Source organism: Lissotriton vulgaris, chromosome 10 (genome assembly GCF_964263255.1).
Source record: "Lissotriton vulgaris chromosome 10, aLisVul1.2, whole genome shotgun sequence".
Taxonomy (NCBI): Eukaryota; Metazoa; Chordata; class Amphibia; order Caudata; family Salamandridae; genus Lissotriton; species Lissotriton vulgaris.
The window spans coordinates 1,011,416,730-1,011,439,283 of record NC_141698.1 but is presented as its reverse complement, the minus strand read 5'-3'; the positions used below and the strand labels follow the sequence as shown (position 1 = coordinate 1,011,439,283).

Here is a 22,554-nt window from a genome sequence, read left to right as displayed (position 1 = left end):
GAAGAACCCTCCCAACAGACCTGGCAGCAAGAAAACCTTGTGGTTCACCAACGACCTCTAAAACTCCAAGAAAACCTGCCGCACCCTCGAGAAAGCCTGGCGCCGCAACCAGACAGCAGAAAACATGACAGCCCTCAAGGACGCCACCCGCCAACACCACCAGCTGATCCGCACCACCAAAAGGACAACATTCAAAGAACGACTGGACAACAACACCCACAACAGCAAGGAACTCTTCAGCATCGTTAAAGAGCTCTCCAACCCCAGCAGTCCGGCTTCCGAGCAAACCACAGCACCACTTTTACAGAGCCGCCTTTAAAGGACAATACAGCCTCTGGTATTGTTCTTATGCCCTCAGCATTAAACATTGACTCTAAATATTTTTTCCGCACGCCTGGTAGGTCTGGACAAAAGCACATTATATGTGCAATGGACTCTTCAGCTAACTTGCACATCCTGCATGACTTGTCAGTGCAGCCCTTTAGTTTCCATGAACCATCAAAAGCCTTAAAAGGGAGGTAAAAATACTTGAATCTCAGAAATGCGTTTTTTTTCCTGAGACCGCAAATTAAATCAAAGTAAGGTTGCCTTAAGCTAGAAAAGGTGTCTGAAATATATCTGCTATGTTTATATCCAGAGGCTGCATCTATGTCACTACTCAAGATTAGGTTTTTCGCTTACTTTTTTAAAATACTAATTTGAGCACTGTTCTTGGCAAGGATGCTAGTGCCACCATCGAGAGGAACCTATATTTTTTCAGTAGCTCTTCCAGTCGCTTTTCTCCATTGAGGAGATAGGTGAATATAAGAGATAGAAACAGTTGGAAATTGGTTGAACTTGGTGGCATGGGAGAGATGGATGTAAGAGGGATAGAGTACACATGGTAAGGTAAGAGTCTGAGGGAAAGATGAGAAAAAGAGTAGAGCATTGAGGGACAGAATCAACAAGAAAAGATCAGATGCTCTGAGAGGATGGAAGGGGAGACATGGATGTAAATGAAGCAGAACAAGGAAAGAAGTTATGAAACTGGGGGAGAGATGAGAGTTGAAGGGGAACATGTGGGTAAGATGTCTGTGTTCATAAGAGCCGAACCTGCAAGGGAACATAAGCAGAGCGGAGAGAAGTAATGTTGAGAGGTGGATGGAAGAAAGCAGAACCTCCGAAAATGTTGAGGTTTGGCGCAGGGAGACAGGAGGGTAGAGGTGGAATTTAGATGGGCAGAATCAGCAAGAGAAAGTTAAAGCAAAAAAGTAAGAGTCTGAAAGGGAGGTAAAAATGCTCTAATACTCTTCAGCAGGCTCAGAAATTATCAGCATCTTCAGACATCACCTTGTTGCCCCTTCCTAAAAAATCCTAGAAAAAAAGAGGTCAACTTCCAAATTTCTTTCATAAAAGTAAGTTACTCATTGACAATGTGCCGGTTGGCTTCTGACAACTCTAGGAGTTTTATGCAGCATTTCGTACTGATTCAGATGATTTGTGGCTGACCCTTGAGGTTTTTTATGACAGAACCCCATGCATTTACCACACATACCTTTACAGTCAGTACCTCAACTGCTACATTATTATGCATTCCGTTACCAAGCAAGTCACTACAATGACTTGCCTTAGGGGGTTGCTAGACTTTGGAATAGTATAAATTACTGTTCCAACTGTAGTCCAACAACACATCCCCTGAAGCAAGTCGTTTTAACAACTTGTGTGGTAAAGGAATGCGCGGTAATGTCGCAGTCGGGGTAGTGGCTGCGATGTAAAGGCACATCGTGGTATTGACTGTGGCGTAAAGGATGTTTCCCATTCTTGTTCATGGAGTTAGCACAGCCTAAATATTACTGAACATTAGTGCCTCATTTGACACAGTTTCCCAGCCAGTGCTTATAAATCAACTAGTACAACCTGGAAATTAAGGTATTCTCTGGTGTGGCTAACCGCTGTTCTATTTGGTAAATCAGAAGCAAGCCACTCATCACTTGTTTCTTTTATGTTCTAAACCATGTTCTAAACCTCAGACATGTGGAATTTATTGGGTCTCCGCTGTTAAATCTTTATCATTCCCAATGAGCCTTACTCATTCAGTCCTTTGGTTTCTAGTGGATGTCTTGCGCATATTGGTACCCAAACATTCATTAACCTCAGTGGCAATCTGCCTAAGAATATGTTTGATCTTGCATGCTAGCAGTTAATTTCTGAATGAAGACAAATTCAGTACAACGTTATAGTGACACAGCAAAAGTTCTAATTTTGAAAAGATCTCATACCATATGGTGTCCTCTTTGTTGGCTTGTGGCGCTGGGTCTATTACCCACATTTGCAGTCAGCAAAAAAATCTTGGATGAATTTTCCAGCATCTCATTTTTTTCAGAATAGATTAACCTTGTTTCATCCACTTGCTTTTACTACATCCATAAGTAACACAAAATCATCCCTTTTCTCCCTTCTCACTGCAATAAGGCTGTTAAACAGTCCATTATATTCTCACCATATTTCCTGCCTTTTTTACATTCAGTACCCTTCAAATCAAGCAGAACAGTAGAGGGCGCCTTGTCTGAGACTGCTGCATCGCCAGGACAATTCTTCTCACCTTTTTGCTGTCTGCTGGATTTTTGGTTTGAAACCCTCTATCTCAGAGGTCTTAAATCTGTGGGGTGCGACCCCCAGGGGGGTCCTGGAGCCCTGGGAAGGGGGTCACGCATTTCCACGCCTCAATTCTGCCTGGAATTTAAAACCGGGACGCGTCATTGAAATGCTACAGCTGAGGTAATAGTCTCCTGTGCTATGAAACCAAGAGGTTGGGCTAGGCCTGAAACAATCCTTCGTGCCAGGGTGCCTGCTTACCTGAATCAAATGCAAATGTGTATTTTGAGGTAATCTACAAATGTAAATGGTGCTTCGGAGCGATTCTGGCTTTAATTGCTTTGTGATGGCAAAGATATTTTTTTTAGTGGTAGCAAGAAGAGTTAGCAAGTGGCCTGTGAAGTGCATGCTTTTAACTGCTTAGTACCTCTGAGGAGGTACTAAGCAAAAACAGAATACATTACTTATGGTCTGGTATTACTAAAATCTACACTTTGGAAGCTCCATTATATCCTACAACTATTTGCACAGTTTGTAGCAGTCTACCTTATAATGTGTGTAAAACAAGAATAAAATAATGACTTTCACTTTTATAGTGCTTTCTGTCACAGGCTGTGACCTGGTAGTACTTAAAAATCCACAAGTCAGTGTTTCCCACTGCACCAACCAAATTTAGGGGCAGATTTACAAGGAACTGACACATCTGTGAGTCTCACACAAAAAGCCCTGCATCATCCATTTCCCCTGGTATGATCAGGCGTAGCGATTTTGAAGCAGTGAAGGCATATAGCATCGCAGTGAAATGTTGTAAATTTCACTGAGTTAGTTCTACATGGCTTTTTGCGTGGGAACGCCTAGCCTGCATACATTATACCTGGTGCAGGTATAATGTGATGCAGGGCTTTACAACATGACGCATCTCCCTAGATGCGTAACATTGTAAATTGCCAAATTGTTTGTGCCGCCGTTGCGTCAAAAAAAAGTGATGCAATTGCAGCGCAAGAAGGCACATGGGGCTTGTAAATCTGCCCCAAAATTCTGTGGCTCTCTGGATAAAGAAACACAGACCTCTGCAGTGCATTAACTAATACAGGTTTCCTAATGTACTACAGTGCATTTCCTACTGAATAACAACTTTTTAAAATGTATTTTTCATTGAAGCTAGCCATAATTTTATATGTAGCTACCTGATGATGAAAGACCTAAAAAAACTAGCAAAATATTTTGGGGCTGATTTATGAGAGGCTTGAGCCGCCAGAGTATAATTTATTTAAAGCTCCGGCAGCACAAGCCTCGCAATCGTATCTATGAGGTGGTGCAAAGTCACCCTGCATGGCTATGAGTGCCCACATACATATGGAGTAAGACAAAGCAGCACAAGTCGCTGCCTAGCCTTAGTCTGTCAAGCAGGAGTTCCATGGGCATTGCGGTGGGTGTTCCCATACAACACCCATGGATTTTGACACTGCCCCAGATTTACCAAACTGTGGAAAATAACTCAAACTTGGTGAACATTATCGGCGCCATCTTGCCCCTTTCCGAGCCCATTCGTGCGCGTAAGCGGCAGCCATTTTGAGCACCATGGCCTCCCTGCCCCTCGCTGATAGCCAGCGCGTCTCTCTCTCTCTCATAACCTCGCAAGCATTCCCCCGCACGCTGACAACCCCCGCTCTCTCATGCCTTGGGTCATAAACCCCTCTTCAGCGCAGCTTCACCACGGAATCCCATCCTGTTCCCAGCGCGACACCTCCCCTCATTCCTTTCATGGCCTCAAACCCTTTTGATGCAAACCCCCTTTTCCTGTGTCCCCGTTTGTCTTCCCTGTTCCCAGACCGCCACCTGGCTCTGCGGATACTGTTTATTACCCCGTACAGTAGGAAGTTTCCCCTCCCCATCAAAAGACCCCCGAACCGATCAAAGCCCCCACCCCATGAGATCCGACCAACCCCATGCATTCCGTGAATCGGCGGAATGCCCTGCTGTGCGACAACCATCACCTGTTGTGACCGGGGTGGGGAATCCAACTGTAAATGTATGTGGGAACGGGTCTGAAGGGGAGATTCCGAGGATGTTCTTTCAAGTACTAAAAGTATTGCGAGAATGTGTTATGTGCAATAAAGGTCATAAACCCTAGTATAAGAGGCCAGGCCTCAGAGATGTGGTTAGAGCACCTCGTGACGATACTTGCTGTCTGAATTGATGTGTTCTCCTCCGGAGAGAATAAAATCCTCGTTTCCTGCCTTCCAGTCTCCAGCGCCTGCTTCTTCATTGATTAATATTGGTGGGTCATAGAGGCGATACCGCCGGGCAACATAAAAGGGTCTTTGGTTACCGGTTGTCTTTGGAACCCTTTTTAACAATTGGCGTCCCAAACGTGGGGCCCATCAGCGACTCGTGGATCCAGTGGGAGAGGTCCCGACGACAGAGTGAACGACTGCAACGATCGGAAGGTACCCTGTCCGATAGACCCTCGTCTGACAGCCGATCATCCGAACTTCACTGGTTCCGAACAGACCTCTCTCGAGTGATCTACGGTCCTGACTGGGAACCATCAGGAGTGCCACGAGAAGTACGAAGAGAAGAGGACGATCGGGCGCTGGATTCGGAAGACGAGAAACTGTCCATGCGGTCCGGGTAAGGTCGTGTAAACACGACGAATTGCGAAAGTGATAGATAATTGAAAGTGATTGATAATTGTTGAGAAAATACTAGTATTACTTTTTGTTAATTTATTGGAGATTCACTGTCTACAAACGGAGAAACAACAGGCTCTCCCTTTATAAACAGCGAAGGATAGGTACGCACCCGTCGGACCTATCTTTCTCCCCCACTGAACAATTGCCCCTTCCCCCCATTGATTAACTGTTATAGATTGTTTTCTGGAGATTCTCTGTCTGCAAACAGGGAAAAATAGGTCCCCTCTTTACAGATAGTGAAAGGGTAGGTGACGCGAACCTTTGCGAGCCTACTTATTCTCCCCATTGACCATATTGATTTTTTATTTTTGACCTAACATTGATTGCTCAGAATTGGTTCATGAGGTATTCACTACGTGCAAACAACGTAGAATAGAAATATTCTGTCTAGTCTTTGCGCGCAGTGATAAGATAGGTAGTGCTGACTATTATCCCATTGTGATCCGTCATGCCTGTCTTCTCCCCACTGGTTAGTAGCCTGTTTTACCCGGACCGCTTATTAGAGATGAACCATCCGGCTCCGCTGGAAGGCACCCCTAATAAGGACATGTTCATGAAGCATGGATTAATTGCTATAGCCTATAGTGAGCTGTGGCATAAATATACGAAAAAGGATCGAGAAAGACAGTGGCCACTGAGAGGATCCTTTGATCTTGACAAAATAGAAACGGTAGAAATAGCCCTTCGTAGGAATGAAACAACACCTATTATGCTCGATAGTCTCGGTATGTGGCGCAAAGAAGCTGCACGACGAAGGGAAGGCGACGAATTTAGAAAAGGTGAAGGGACACGACGGACAACCCTCCAAACGTCTAGTAGGCAAAGGGAAGGGCCAGCGATGGCACAGTCCCGAGGAGTAGACATGAAAAGCGAACGGTGTAAAGGGATGTGCCGACAAGCCAACCCCGGAACACAACGACCCGAAGGTAATCCCCCGACATTACGCACAGGACGGACAGATTTAAAACAAAACCAATGTGCTTTCTGTAAATGTCTCGGGCACTGGAAAACCCAATGTCCGACTCTGCAAAGCATAGGTAAGAATGGAGGGTTGACAGAAAGGACAGACCGACAGAAAGGAAAAAGGCGTGAGATAAAAACCAATCAGACTAGTATGGACAGGACAGATAGAACCACCCCGTTTGATTATGCTCGGTGGCACAGATTTCGTCAGACCAATTTTAACGACATGTTAGAGTTCTGGGACTGATTGCTCTCTGTTGCTCCCCCACTCTGAAAAACAAACACAACTGCAGGTCAGTGTAAACAACCCCCCGTTAGAGAAAAGACTCAAGAAAGCCAAGCGTCTATTATATAACTTAGGATTTAATTACGGTAAAACACACAACCCACAGTAATTAGAATAACTAGTAGAACTCTCTAAAAAACAAACTTTACTAATAGGAAAAATACAAAACATATTACGCTCACTCCGGAAGTCTTCCAATGTAACAGTTCGATGGTCCCGCCCATCCGAAACACATAGCACGTGTGGGGCGGGGCCTGCCAGCAACCATGGGCCAAAAAGAGATCGCTGGCGAGAAGGTACTGGAGACTCCACACAGCAGGCAATGAAATGGTCTTCCCATACTACCCTTCCAGGGATGGCGTCCCCCGGACCGCGAGTAGGGAGGGGGCGGATGAAAATGACCCCCTCCCTTGTATCTCCTGGTCCGGCCATCACGAATTTCTCCATCGAACGGATGCAGGATGGGCAGGGAGGAAGAGGCGACGCGGACGAGCCTCTTCCACCTCCACAGGTAGGAGGCTTCCCTGCCCTGGCCCGACGCCGATGTCCTCCAGCCGGGCGACGGCCATATACCTACGCTGCACAGGAAATATAATGCCCGACTGGTATATTTCCGCAACACAGGACATACAAGACCCGGCTGGTATATTTTCTCAGCACAGGACATACAATGCCCGACTAGTATACTTCCTCAGTACAGGACATACAATGTCCGACGGGCATATTTACGGAGCACCGGATATACAGTGGTCCCCCAAGAGTCGGAATCAGGGGTGTAGGGTGGTCATCATGTGCACCCCTGATTCAAAGGGACGGCGTAGGATGCGCCGGGAGAGGAAGGCGGCACGGACGAGCCTCCCTCACCTCCCCAGATGAAGGCTCCACTGCTGCACCCTGGCGCCCCGAACCAAAATGTCCTGCTCCAGCCGCATGATGCTCCGTCTTTCGCCATCACAAGAAGTTTCTTCCTCTCCTGATCGATACAACGAAGGGCGGTTGCTGCAGGGTTTCAAAATGGCGTCTGGGCCCTCGAAAGGCGGGTCTAGGCCGCTGGAGTAACTTTGTCCGAAATTGCAACTCGGGCACTTGCCCACCTGGGCGCAAGCCCCCACCATCGACAAACATCCCCTCGACTTTGAAGATTCTACCAAAGTCCCAAAAAGCCCTCGGCCCCATCAGGCTTCCGGTGAGGAACAGTTGCATTGATCTCAAATGAAATAACCACGGCACAGCAACAAGATGGCGGTGCTCTCGTGTCTGCATCAGCTTCCGTCTGAACCACCCAGGAACATTATGGGCTAACGAACTCGAGCAAGTTCCGGTTGAACATCAACATGACCCGGTAAGAGAGACTCTACCCCCTCCCTCTCTTGATTGACGGTCCACACCACCAGCCCCTCTGTTAGCACAGTTTTCTTTTGAACTGCCGAAAGGGACTCTGGTCCAACCGCCAATTGTCGGGGATATTTTGCCCCTGATGCTACTTCCGGACTAAACCGGCCTCGCCCCAAAATGGCGCTGGTATCAATGGAAACTAACGGATGCCTCGTGGTGTCCCTTAGCTAATGAAACTTGATGTACTAAGATATATATATATATATACGAACCATTGCGCACTCGATGTTAAAGGGAGGAGGGTTCACTTGGCGAACATTTAAGAAGGGTTCCGTAAAATGTTGATTTCAATAAACAATTTATTTTTGATATTTGTTGTAACTGATACATAACGTCGCTTATGATGCACACCCGCGGTTTACATCTAGGAAATGTGATTACGATGAACTTGACTATGTTTCCATTTATGAACTGAAATGCCCCTGATTCCATCGTCACGCAATGAAATGTTTTTGGTTACTTGCAAATAATTAATTAGGCCTTTTTTTACATGTTCTTGTGCTACAAAATAACCCCCTACTGTATGTGCTTCCATCGACGACATGTCAGGCCAAAATATGAATTGCGCTCTCACATTTTACGTACTGAATAATTCTACAAATAAAGGTCTTAAAAAGCTATGGATAGGCATCGCATACTTTTGTAAATGCGGGTATCGGTGGGAGGGTTTTTTCTGTGCGCAACTGTTCTGCTCTTTTTTAAGGTTATCCGAGAAATGGTTGTTCGGCCCTGGGCTGATGGTCGAATCAAAGGTATGATACGCTGCCTCCAAGATATGCGACTAAGCTCAGGAACTGACGTATGAAGAAGGACCTCGACTTCTGAGAATGGGTAAAGTAAAACGGTGTGATTGATAAAATGTTATAAAGATATGGTGGTCGAAGGTACTAAGGTACAGGGTTGAATGAAGAACTGATATGCCTTAGAACATCACAGCTTTGGGAATGATTTAGGGATCCCGATGGCCGGATACATCTACAAAACCGGGTACCTCACGCTAGGCACCTCTGATTCCTCTTTTTAGCGTTTTCACTACACACGATCCTTAAATGCCATCCTCGAACCTCCCCATGAACCACCTATCACATTGCCTGCCCCCATGACTTTAGGAAACCAAAACCCTAAGGGATTATATCCCGAAGAGATAAGTACGAGTATGTGGTAAGTAAAGGACTTTCGTGCCTATACATTTGATGTGTTCGAATGTTGTCCCCCTACCTCCCCTTTTTCCCCCTTTTTCCCTCTGCAGGTTACATTAGAATCCCGATTAGAGTATCATAAGGGATCTGGAACCACGTCACGCCCGATGCATGAAAACGGACTACCGCTGCAAGACGACACAAAAAGGACGCCCTACCCAATACACGACCTTTTTGTACTAGATCTAATGCTTTTCTGTCCCAAAACTGCATGCTTTTTTTACATCCTAACACAGACCCGAAATGTCTAACGTTGGGTAACGCACTGAATAGCCCAAACAATACACGGTCATTCTCTATGTCCCATGTGTACTGTTTTGCCTATTGTCTCTCTCTATCTCTCTTTCTCTCTTTCTCTCTCTCTCTCTCTCTCTCTCTCTCTCACTCTTTCACTCCTCCACACTTTCCCTCTTCCTAACAACTGGCACCTAATTGGCGAACCTGGTGCACCTCCTGATTGGCCCCAAATACCACAAGTATTTGCACAAATTTGTCCTAAATAAAATTGTATCGGTACCACGTTACTACCTCTCCTTTTCTACTAAAATATGGATGAAATTTAAATTGGCCGATAGGAAAGGGACAGGTAAGACGACTAAGGTTCCCTAAATTTGACCCACTCTGAGGGAACTATTTGTCAGTGGCTTCTATGATAAAATGTGTCTGAGGTAATGCGACCATCCCCATTGAAAATTGTCTCCGTACCCCAAGCTGTAAGAAATGATCGAGACACCCCCATCTACCCAAAATGCCCCCAGTTTGGTATCAGCTGCCCTGAACGAGAACTTGAAAAACGCCCCTTGCTCCGATTTGCTGTGTTCCAAATCGTTTTTCATAAGATCCCACCTTCCCCGAGGATAAGTTTAATAATTATCGCAAACCACCCCCCGAGTTTTTGTAGTAACCAGGTTGCGAGGATTTATATAGAAAGTTAGAAAGATGTATGCAAAGTTAAAAATTAGATCGAAAATCGAAAGACCTTGTTGCTGTAAGCCTTGCTGAAAATAAGATGTTTTGATGTAATGAAGACTTGTTTAGCCTATGTTCATCCCTCAGAAGGATGCCTATCAGACTATGGTGAATAGCACGTTGCACTTTTTGTAAAATACAAGGCCCTGAAGACCAGCCTAGCCTTGCAAGACTCGTACTAGGGAAATGGGTCTCTGCCAGAAGAACTGACATCTACTATAATAGACATATGACAAATGAACGTAATAACCATCAAAACGCCAAAGAATTAGCCAGCGAGAGGAAGTTGTAAGGAATCCAGCAAACCCATCATCAATTGTTTATACGTTAGCCGCAAGAATCTCCAATGTAGCGAATGCTTACCCCAGTTGCTTGGTGTTGGGAGAGAAATAGATTTATGTAATTACCTTCTTCTGCAATATCTCTAAAGACTGTCTTTTCAAAACTCATTTAAGGGTATCACTGTCGGAGGAGAAAGAGACCGGATGTGGGAGCACGCGGCCTGACTGCGGATTGTGGAACATCAGCGACGGAGGCCGAGGCGAGACCACAGCAGTAAGGAGACGCCGGACGGGGCACTGTTTCAGACAAAGCTAAGGAAAGGGCTGACCTGAAGCCCCTGCTATATGATCAACGTGTGCCAAAAGCCCCCGCTCTCTGAACATGGTAACGGACTCGCCTGACGCAAACTCACCGCCTCCCCCTGATCTGTTCCCGACTTGGCCTTGCTCCATCCCCTCCTCCTCCGACCTACCATAAGGACTGTTCACACCCGCACCTTTCCACCCGAACTCCCAAGTTCCTCCAAATCCTACTGAGCTACCCAGAGAAGAGTACTCCCTGCGTCAGAAGGGAGGGAGCTCCGACTAAGTAGACCACGAACTATGTTAAATCCCAGAACGGTGACCTAGAACTCCACCAAGGGTCGCCCCCGAAGAAAAGATAAACAAAGTCTGTGGTTCTGCCCGCTACCAAGCACCTTGAAGATGATGGAAGCAACTGGAAATGCTCACCACACAGACCCAAGAAACAAACAGATCTCACAATTCAGGAACAATCGCATTTTTCATTGCAAATCTATGCTCTGCGTTACAAAAGAAAGTGCACCTGCTCCAAAACCGTAACGCACTGCTCCTATGAGGCCTGGCGAAACAAGACAAAGTGTACCCCTGTCCGCAGACCTCCAACGACTCAATCCACATGAACATTCCTGTTGACAGACCGAATTGTAATCCAGGTGCTTAACAGTGCCAACAGAAGACGACAAAAGACAACAAGAACTCTGATATTTTTACTATCTCATTTCTCTCCCAAGCACCATTGGACTAACTATGCACCCGCCGAATGCTAAAAGGACTTATTTATATGATAACTTACCAGCTCCTATTTCGAATGACTATAAGCATCTATGATCTATACCCAACGCCCTCGCTACATAATTCTAGTCTGATATTGCATTACGATGACTTTTTCTGCAACCAACTTAACGATGAACCCGCCTACTAAATGATGAGATTTTTCAATATGATGTTTATAATGTGATGTTTATGTACAGTTCTTTCGCCTAAGTCCTCTCTCCCTTACTTATGATCGCTGCATATAGGTGTAGATAGGAAATAGGCCAGCAAGATGTCTTGGAAATGTTAAAGGGAGGACTGTGGAAAATAACTCAAACTTGGTGAACATTATCGGCGCCATCTTGCCCCTTTCCGAGCCCATTCGTGCGCGTAAGCGGCAGCCATTTTGAGCACCATGGCCTCCCTGCCCCTCGCTGATAGCCAGCGCGTCTCTCTCTCTCTCATAACCTCGCAAGCATTCCCCCGCACGCTGACAACCCCCGCTCTCTCATGCCTTGGGTCATAAACCCCTCTTCAGCGCAGCTTCACCACGGAATCCCATCCTGTTCCCAGCGCGACACCTCCCCTCATTCCTTTCATGGCCTCAAACCCTTTTGATGCAAACCCCCTTTTCCTGTGTTCCCGTTTGTCTTCCCTGTTCCCAGACCGCCACCTGGCTCTGCGGATACTGTTTATTACCCCGTACAGTAGGAAGTTTCCCCTCCCCATCAAAAGACCCCCGAACCGATCAAAGCCCCCACCCCATGAGATCCGACCAACCCCATGCATTCCGTGAATCGGCGGAATGCCCTGCTGTGCGACAACCATCACCTGTTGTGACCGGGGTGGGGAATCCAACTGTAAATGTATGTGGGAACGGGTCTGAAGGGGAGATTCCGAGGATGTTCTTTCAAGTACTAAAAGTATTGCGAGAATGTGTTATGTGCAATAAAGGTCATAAACCCTAGTATAAGAGGCCAGGCCTCAGAGATGTGGTTAGAGCACCTCGTGACGATACTTGCTGTCTGAATTGATGTGTTCTCCTCCGGAGAGAATAAAATCCTCGTTTCCTGCCTTCCAGTCTCCAGCGCCTGCTTCTTCATTGATTAATATTGGTGGGTCATAGAGGCAATACCGCCGGGCAACATAAAAGGGTCTTTGGTTACCGGTTGTCTTTGGAACCCTTTTTAACAAAACCATGTACTCCTGAGGCAGTGCCAAAACCTTACTCTTCCCCACAGCAGGCCTAAAGAGGAGACATGTTTTCATGTCTCCTCTTACTTGTTCCTCTTTCCATGTGTGCTGCATTCTGCAGCTCACATAAAAAGAGGAAAACCCCTCTCGGGCACAAAAACAATCCGGTCTACATTGGCGCTAGGCAGCAATTTGTGTGTCAATGCAGAGGGAAAGGACAGGAATGCACCATATTTCATGAATAAGATGCATTCCTGCACTTTTCACATTGGCGTAGGCCAGTGCAGCAAGAAGACTTGCGGTGGTGCCCTAGGCCAATTCCTTATAAATTAGGCCTTTTGATTTTAGCCACTCCTTTGAACACGCACCCACCTCACTGATCTTTCATTTGATAAACACTGTTTAATATTATTTCCCCACTGTAAAAATGATTTGCTGTGGGAATTTGGGGCTTACATGGTCGTCGTTAGTTGTCAATGATGAGGAGTACCAAGTTCTAGAAATTTTTGTCAGGAGGGGGTCCTTACACCTAAAATATTTTGACTGGGGGGTCTCTGCATCAAAAAGTTTGAAGACCTCTGCTCTATCTCAAGGCATCATCCAATCATCATTATGCACTTCATTAAAAAGGTTCTCTCTTTGTACAACACTCCTTATGTTAATTCCAGAATCCAAACTTCTGTGCCACCAAAAATTTGGAGGCAGATCCTTCTCCTTTCTAGATGTGCAAGACTGGAACTCTCTCCCTCTTGAACTATGGTGTAAATCTAATGTTTTGCAAAACCACTTAAAACTGTCCTTTCTCCACATTGGTAATGTTTGTAACTCTCCTTTGGAGCCCTCTTAGTGCCAGGATGGCCGGTTAGCATATCAAATTCATTTATCCTATTCAATAGAACAATAACAATTTTTAACTCATTTAATGTATTTCCATTTAATACAGATGTAAAATATAGGTACGGATTTTATAAGTATTATTTTTTAACAATTTTACCCACATCCAAACTCAGTAAGTAGCTTCTTGCAAACAGGCTTCAACAATGCATATTATCTGTGATCTCTGAATAAATTGCACATTTTACAAAATGCAGCAGCTCGTCTCTTAATGAGAATTCCAAAGTTCAAATCTTTCTCACATTTATTGTTGGCGCCACACTAGTTTCCCATAAGAAAGAAAGTAGCCTTTAAGGCACTGTATACTGCTTACAACATAGGTCCTAAGTACCTTGGGGAAAATTCATATGGTACACACCTTGGGGAGCTCTTCGATCAACCCCCTTTGGAACAGTGGAAACACCTAAAATAAACAAAGAGTCCTGGAGTGGCAGAAGCTTTATCTCATTCCTTGCAAACTCTGAAACAAAATGTATTTGCATTTCAAAGCCCAGTCCAATTTTATCGGTTTTAGAAAAAAAGGCTTAAAGCCTGGCTTTTTTCAACTATGTTGCCCAATTAGCTTTATTTGCTGTTACAGCTGCAGATGGCAGTGCCACATTGGGATGCTCTGTAAACAATACCAATATCAATATAATTAATGACCAATTGAAATGACTTCCTATGATGTCACTTCCTGTTAAGTTAAATCGTATGCAAATTATAGGGGCCTCGCATTTTCCTATTCTGCCCAGGGCCCCATGAATCCTAAGACCGGCCCTGCACAGAAGCAAACATCAACCGGCTCCAAAGGATGTCATTCTCAAAATGTTTTGAAGGCCGCACTCCACACAGTGGATCTGGCTAGCTGTGAAGTTAATCACAGTAATGTTTTTATAACATTTCTATGCACTCACATGAAGTATAATAACGTACTGCGCTGTTTCTCTTTTGCAACGATGATACTGCACAGGACATTGTCTTCATGAGATGCTTAGGTCATTGAAGGCTTCCTAGTGCACATAAGCGAACACAAAACAACTATACCTTGGTAGATGCATTATTATTACTGTGGAGCACCGTCCAAGTGGTCCGGGCAACATATTTAGAAGGCACCATTTCTGCAAGGATAAAGTCGTTTGTGTTGCTCTAGGTGTGCAGGTGGTTACATTCCCAGAAATTGATATGGAAGGGTTCACCTGCAAGTGGCTGCTTTAGCAATTGAAGAATGGCATTGTTTAACATATACAAGAGAGCAGTTGCTGTCTGGTATAGGAGGAGCGTAGAAATAATGTGTGCATGAGGTTAATGGTTTAGAGGAACATCTAGTAATCTCTTCCACTGTCTCATAATCTTCCCTTTTTACAATCTGTCACCTCTCTTTCCATCGATCTACCTAGCTGTGCAGTTTTCTTTTTTCTTCTGTTGGTTTGTATACCTGTTGTTTTGCTTGTCTTTCTGTCTTGTAACTGTCTGCTGCTCCAGCTGGGTGTCCCTCCTTCCTTTTCGTTCATCTATCCAAATATATATCTATAAAAACATGTGTCCATCCAATATATCATTTTTATCTTCGTCAGTCTCTCCTTTTACAGCTCAACTTAACTTCATTTACCACTAATCCTTTTTGGGTTCCAGAGTAGCGTGCTACACACCGAAAAGCTCTTTGAAGCCTCGTCAGGTGTAGTAAGCACTGTATAAATGCAATTACAAGGATGACTTCATTTTAGTAAGCATTGTAGGGCACTAGATTATATCTTGTTATTATTCTGACATTTGGTTGCAGTGCATTCTTTCAGGGCGCTGAAAATCCAAGCCATGCTAAAGTTATAAAAGTTTCATGCTTGTTTTTTGCTTTTGTTAGAACAGCCTGTATGCACAGGGGGCATTTAAGGAAAACAGAGATTGTCAATGAAAACGTCGCCAGTCTGGGCAAAGGCTGCGTAAAAACTGCTGGTCGCACATTTATCTGGTTTAATTTTTTCCATGGAAAAGAGCCTCATCAAATCCTGGGTGACCCTGATCCCCCCTGTAAGCTTGGTTTATTCCTAAAGACATCTGCTGCCTGTGACATACACCTCGCGCCTGTTTACTCAGGTGCAAGTCTGCATGATTTAAGGATGTTCAGGCAGCTCCTGCCTCAGCATCAGCATTAATGGAGCCTAACAAAGAAACAAGACAGAGAAACTGCTTGACGTTGGAGGGAAGACTTTAAATGTGGTCTACATTTGTTGCTGGCCTCCTTTCACACTATGGAGTTACATAGATACGCCTATGATCATATGCCTACAATAAAGTAAGAAACTATGCCAATACGTAGCGGAGCTATTAAAGATTGCTTGCTGCAATATAAACCACATAATTCGCCCAAGATATCTCTATATCCCTTTTATCTAAAATTATGAATCTTTGGCTATACATGAGAGATTTCACTTTTAGAGAGAAAAAAACAGTATAGTGTGTGAAGTGTAACAATATTAGGGACTTGGAAGGCTATAATGCATGACCTTTTTACATGTGCCAACCTGGTGCATGTGGCTATATGACTTACCAGGAATGCTCATTACATCAACACTGGACTTCCATGTCTCGTTCCTTACATGAGTGAGGGTCTTCACTTGACGACAGATGCTCTTGAAAGTATTTCCTATATTTATTTTTCCCACATAACAATTATTCTGCCTCAATAACATTTGCTAAAAGACTTGCGTGGAGCCCCTACTGAGAGGTTAAAGTGCTGCTTTAACCTCTCACAAAGGATAGGACGATCAAGTGAGAGTCTCCACAAATGTGTCCATGTTAATTAATAGGTGTTTTGCACTTCATGTGAAGACATCCTCCTTGGATGGCACCCCGTAGAATTCCTACAGAGGAGATATCTGTAGCCCACCACATAGCATTGATAATGATGATCCCCCCCACGCCGTAGCCTGTTTTATATGTAATGTCACACAGAACTGTTGCACACTGTATTCGCTAAGAAAGAAGGTTTTGCATCTTCTGAACTGTATAATACTGCTGATGAATGTTAAATAAAAAGAATCATTAAAAAAAAACCTTGGGATCGCACCAAAGGGGTTTTGGGTTTCATTTTGCCACACTCCGATACATACAATGTTACATGTGGCCCAGCTGTTGAGCACAAATTGCGCTGTATGACTTCCTACCCTAAGGTTCACCATGGCCGTCTTCTTTATTTTTTTTTTTGTCAACCAGCTGGTTATGTTCTGCGTGCCTGTCTATTGCTGTTATTTCCACCATGATGTATAAATGTTCATTGGTCTGCCATACTTAGGTAGTGTTGGAGTCTGCAGAGGGGCTGTGCTTCCATGTGTCCAGAGTGACGACTCAAGTACGTTTGTGGCCTGGCGGGCCGCTCTCTTTCTAACTTCATGTGCCCGTCCCTGCAGACACTTGCATAGTGATTGTCTCAATGGCATTTTCGGCATTTCTGAACCCAAGCCAAGCAGGTGCCAATATGTGGGTATGCCAGTCCACCGCAATAGCACGCTTCCCCACTCTTAGTCAGTGGCAGTGTTTGCCTGTCATGTTGGATGCTACCTCCAGCCATAAAGTGAACCTATTTCATTGTTTGTGTTCTCCCATTTTCCATTTTGATGGCATGTGACGTGGCCCTGGCCTCAGTCCTCACCATGCCTCATATTTTATCCAGCGTGTACGTTTGATTCAGGATCTTTGTTAGGAATCCAATTGAGTGGCACCCTTCAAGAGTTTTTAGAGGTAGTGAGCGACCCGGAATACCCTTGAGGGCTTGGGTAATAAGGTTGAAAGGGTAAATTTGCCTTCAAGGGAATTTGTTCAAGCTATATTTTGTTCAAATTGAGATTATTTCCACAAAGGATTAGTTACTTATCCTTAGGATTAATCCATCAATGATTTTATAATTCAGTACGAGCAATGCATCAACATATAACATATAAACATGAAAACAAGGACACAAGGTGTATACGAAAAATATGACTTTATCAAAATAGCTCAATCAAAGAAATCAGCTACATATACAGATCAATAGGTAAATAAAATTAGGGCTGAAGGTACACAAATAAGTAAATTGCAAAGTGACACAACAGAACCTAAAAAAGACACCTATCCCAAATCACATTGAACCAAACAAAAGAAGGGGATAAGGTGTAAAGTCAAAACTTATCCCATATTTTTCGTATACACCTTGTGTCCTTGTTTTCATGTTTATATGTTATATGTTGATGCATTGCTCGTACTGAATTATAAAATCATTGATGGATTAATCCTAAGGATAAGTAACTAATCCTTTGTGGAAATAATCTCAATTTGAACAAAATATAGCTTGAACAAATTCCCTTGAAGGCAAATTTACCCTTTCACCCTTCAAGAGTGGCACCCTGAATCAATCCTAATCTATGCTCCTAAAATTAGAAAATGATGAATTGATTTTCCGTGTAAGTTCTTTTCTGAAAGTTCTCTCTCATACACGTAAAACGATGGAATGCCCTTGAACTGTTTATGTGTCTCACAGTTCCCAAAGCACTTTAGTAACTGGTTTATACGGAATGTTTACATCTGTGTTTGTATGCACTTTTCGTAGTACATAGCTTTTGGGATAATTCTTAATTTTTACAATTTTAATGTATTCTAAATGTGTTGCTTTTATGGATTTGCTGAAATCCGAATAAAGATTTTTGAATTGAATTGGCACCCTTCAAGGATATGCAGCCTAATTGCTTATTCAATGTTAAATTGTCAAATTCAGAAACAAGTCAATGGGTTGCGCCATCGGGTCGTGAAGTAGTCAAAGGATTCATCTGCTCTTTGGAATGCAGTGTTGAATGTGTACCATTCATAGTCAACATTCCGCAACAGTGCCATGTGGAATATGTACAGGTAATTGTCAACATTCCGCTGGGAGTCAAAACTCTCCGTGAGGCATTTAATTAGACCTTTGTAGGTAGCAATTGATTCAGGCGGGAAAGTTACAAGCAAGTCTTCCATGTCATCTCCGACGAGATTTAAGAACAGACCCCCGGCCTGCTCATCCAAGTAGTTTCGGCAGGTGGGGTGCAAGAAATGCTCAAAGTGATGGATCCACTTCTCCTACCGAGCGCCCTTTGTTTAGGAGTCAGAGTGGTCCAAAGGCAGAGGGCTCGGAAAAATTGAGCTAGGGATGTTGTAGGTGTTGTCATCTGCCATTGTAGTAGTTATTTATTCTTTGTCAACCAGCTGGATATGTTCTGCAGTCCTGTCTGATGCCGTTATTTAGGCGATGAGGTATATGCGTTAATTGGTACTCAGAGACTGCAGAGGGCCTGAGTTTGTATGCTTCCATGTGTCTTGCACGACGACTCTAGTTCATTTGCGGCCTGGTGGACCACCTTCTGTCTGACTTTATGTGCCCACTCCTGCAGACACTTGCATGGTGATTGTTCCTATTGCATTTTTGGCATTTCTGACCAATAGCCGGGCAGGTGCCAACATGTGGGTACGCCATTCCACAGCGATAGCATGCTTTCCCGCTCTTAGTCAGTGGCAGTGCTTGCATGTCATGTCTGATGCTACCTCTAGCCATGCTGTGAACTTGTTCCATTGTTCGTGTTCTCCCATTTTCCAAGTTGATGTCATGCGACGTGGGCCTGACCTCACTCCTCGCCATGGCTAGTATTTTATCAAGCGTGTATGTTTCTGTCAGGATCTTTGTTCTGAATTTAGTTGAGTGGCACGCTTCAATGATGCGCAGCTTAATTGCTTCTTCGTTGTTGAATTTGTCAAACTCACAATAGGTCACTAGTTTGCGCAGTCGGGTCGCAAAGTCATCAAGGGACTCATCTGATCTTTGGTATGCCATGTTGAATGCGCACCGTTCAATGTCAACATTCCGCTCGACGTGAAAACTGTCTGTGAGACATTTGATCAGACCTTCGTAGGTAGTAATTGATTCAGGTGGGAAAGTTACAAGCAAGTCTTCCACATCATCTCCGACGAGATTTAAGAACAGATTCCTGGCCTGCTTATCCGAGTAGTTGCTAATGGTGTTGCGCAGGTAATTTTCAAAGCGTCTGATCCACTTCTCCCACCGAGCGTCCCTCGTTTGGGAGTCAGAAAGGTCAAAAGGCAGAGGGCGTCGAAAAATGTAACTAGGGATGTTGTCATCCGCCATTGTAGTAGTAATCTGTGCACAACAAATTTATTATGCCCTTGGGAGCTTTTGTGTGTTGTTTGGTTGCTTAAGTGGTCCGAGACCCCTGCTAGTTAGTATTGCCTGCCTTTGAAATGGTGGCACTCGTAGTCATGGGGAGAGGGTGTGGTCTAACAGATAGCGACTTGACCTCGGAGTTCAGGAACCGGTTCGAGGCAGGGAAGCTCAAAGTTCTGTGATTCTGGGCAAATCACTTAATATCTCAGTTATACAACTACAAAATCAATGTGTCCCTCTGTAACATAAACTGGTGGTCATGTAAAGCACTCGGATACCTCCGGGTCTAGTTCGCGCAAAATAACCCCCCCACGAAAATTGTCTTATATGGGACGGGCTGACCACAAAATGGATGATTCTGTTCGTTCCTATGGTAGTGCTCGACTGACCTGACTCGAAGATGGTTCTCCCGCGCGAGATGTTATGTGGCTTCGGAAACGCAATGGCTAATGGGACGCGTTTTCCAGGGTTTGAAATTTCCCGCGCTGACTCTCACCCTCACTGTGCCTCGGTGCTGCGAAGGTGTTCGTAGTTGCGGACTGCAGTTACAAATGGGGCAGAAAAAAGCCTTGTACCTCGCACCTGCGGTAGCGGCTTTTGTTGTTCTTGTGGGACGTACTTGCCTCTCGTCACCAGATGTGTTGTCCCCAGGCCCGTCCCAAACAGGCAACACGACGAGACTGGTAGGTGCGTGATAGTGGTTCCTTATTCTCCGCAAGACCAACGTCCCAGGGCCCATCCTCCGCCTCTTGTGTAATACCCACTCTTGTCCCCACCCTGACCGGAAGCGGTGTCCAGTGTCCCGTGCAGTGATCAGTTGCGCGCGGTCCTAATGCCCTGCTGCCACATTCCGTCACTGCGACAGGGGGGCGGGCGGCTGGACCATAAATGTAAAGCGACACCGTCAGGACACTCTTTGGAGGTGCCCGACGGAATCTGTAATCCGTCTCCATCAGCAGTAACAAAAGACATAAGAAAAGTTGCGGGTTACAGCCTGCAGGTTTAAACGACATTGAAAATCCTTTAACGGGCAATCCCTGTTTTGTTGTTTTTGCCCAAATGAAAATTAGGTCGACAATATTAGATAAAAAAAAAAAATCCAAAAATAGGGTGGGCGAAGGGGGTGCTATTCTGCACACGACGAACAATACCTGCAGTTCTTTAGTCCAAGATCGGTGCCCAGTTCTTACCACCAGGTTCCATGAAAGCGTCTTATTTGACATATAGAGTACATGTTCACGTCTTTCCAGTGTTGTGGGAAGACTTTAAACCTGTCCTGGTTTTTCGCCATTCAGCTCTAAGGATGTTGGGATTTGTAGTTTAACTAAACCCACTGTATATGTGGCCTACAAGACCAAGAATGCTAATGTTGCTGGTTCAAAAGCTCAGACTGCTGAAAGTCACAGCTTTGTTATTACCTTTAATACGTAACTTAAATGGGAAATTAGAAGTTCCGGTACTCACTAATTAGACTGGGTAGGTATTTAGGGGCGTGTCTAGGGGCCAGAATTGTAATAAAAGCCACATAAGTAAGCTTTAATGCAAATGCTCGGATTGTCATGTAAAGCGCTTAAATTCACGCAAAAACAAACTGCCTCCTTACATAATAGACGTGGCAAGCATCAGCTTCTATGTCATATGTGCAGAGCCTAATTTTTGGCAGTTTGATATTGCATGATTTCCATACAATCAGAACATTTGCAGTAAAGCTTAGTTTTTTAAGACCCCTGGTTAAGGGAGTTGTCCAGAACCACAGGATGATGAGCGGATGTCGGGATTCAACCTGGTTCTTCAGTTCCATTCTCGGCACCTCTGACCATATCTTCATTCTTGTTGGGATGCTAATGAGAACCAGAGGCGCAACTAGAGTCAAATTTCAGGGGGGATGGGGGGGGGGGAGGGGCAGCATTCTATCAGCAAAAGGCAGCAGTGAGAAACAACAGAAGCCTCATTAAAAAGCAATTGGTCTTTTAAAGACCTGTGAAGTACTTGTGTGCGCGCGCCCTGGAAGCTGTCTCATCCCGAGCTGCCACACTACGGCAGGGGGGGGGGATGGGGGTGTCTGAAACCCTTTGATCCCATTGGGCTTGGGCGTCTGATGAGAACCTAACACTGCAGGAGCAACCCAGTGCAGAAATACACAGGCTATTTATTGCCAGCCTGAGCTGCACATGAACAGGCACCATCTGTTGCACATACCTGTACTTCAGGGCCTGATCCCTGCTGCTTCAGAGGTGTGGCGCTGTGGCCAGGGCGACTGACGCTGGAATCTGGGGCCCACGGTTCAATCCCCGGCACCAGTGGCAGGTCAGCCCAGCACCATGTGACTCTGAGCAATAGCTTGCTTAATCTTCCCGACGGCCCCCAGCGCCTAGAGACCCTTATGGGTGATTGTTCGCGCTTTATAAATGTGGATTTCTATACTATTATCATGAAGTTCCGGTGTTCCCTTGCCCGAAAATAAGTTCCGGTACTCAGGGGGATACAACTGAGAATTGCCGGTACTCAGTACCGGTGAGTACTGGCCCATTTAAAGCACTACCTTTAATACCTCTGACATTTTGCAACGTGAAAGTGTCTGCACAAACCAAATGCACGTGTAATCTCAGTGTATGGCATTACCTCCTCCTTCCTCTTGCTTTTTTCCATTACGGAGCGAGGCCCTTGTGCCTCGTAGACCCTAGCCCAGAGCTTTCCAAACTGTGTGTCCCGACACAGTTCTGTGTCATCTGCAAGTGGTGGGTGTGTCGCGGGATGACACCACCGGTATTAAGGGCACCTACTGCTAATTAAGAGGCATTCCTTTGAAAGAGTGTCTCGGAGTCTGCCGCAGTGCGGACTCCGAGATACTGTGCTTTATGGGGGCTGGCGATTCACAACAAAG

At 44.9% G+C, this 22,554-nt stretch overlaps 1 long non-coding RNA gene across 1 annotated transcript; it reads right to left on the bottom strand.

Moving 5' to 3' along the window:
- Positions 1-14,894: 14,894 nt before the first annotated feature.
- LOC147689167 (uncharacterized) lies at positions 14,895-20,425 on the bottom strand. Its single transcript, XR_015300722.1, has 2 exons — positions 17,849-20,425; positions 14,895-17,206 (listed from the first exon to the last, which is right to left on the bottom strand). It is a non-coding gene; the product is annotated as an uncharacterized LOC147689167 (long non-coding RNA).
- Between the last annotated feature and the right edge of the window lie 2,129 nt (positions 20,426-22,554).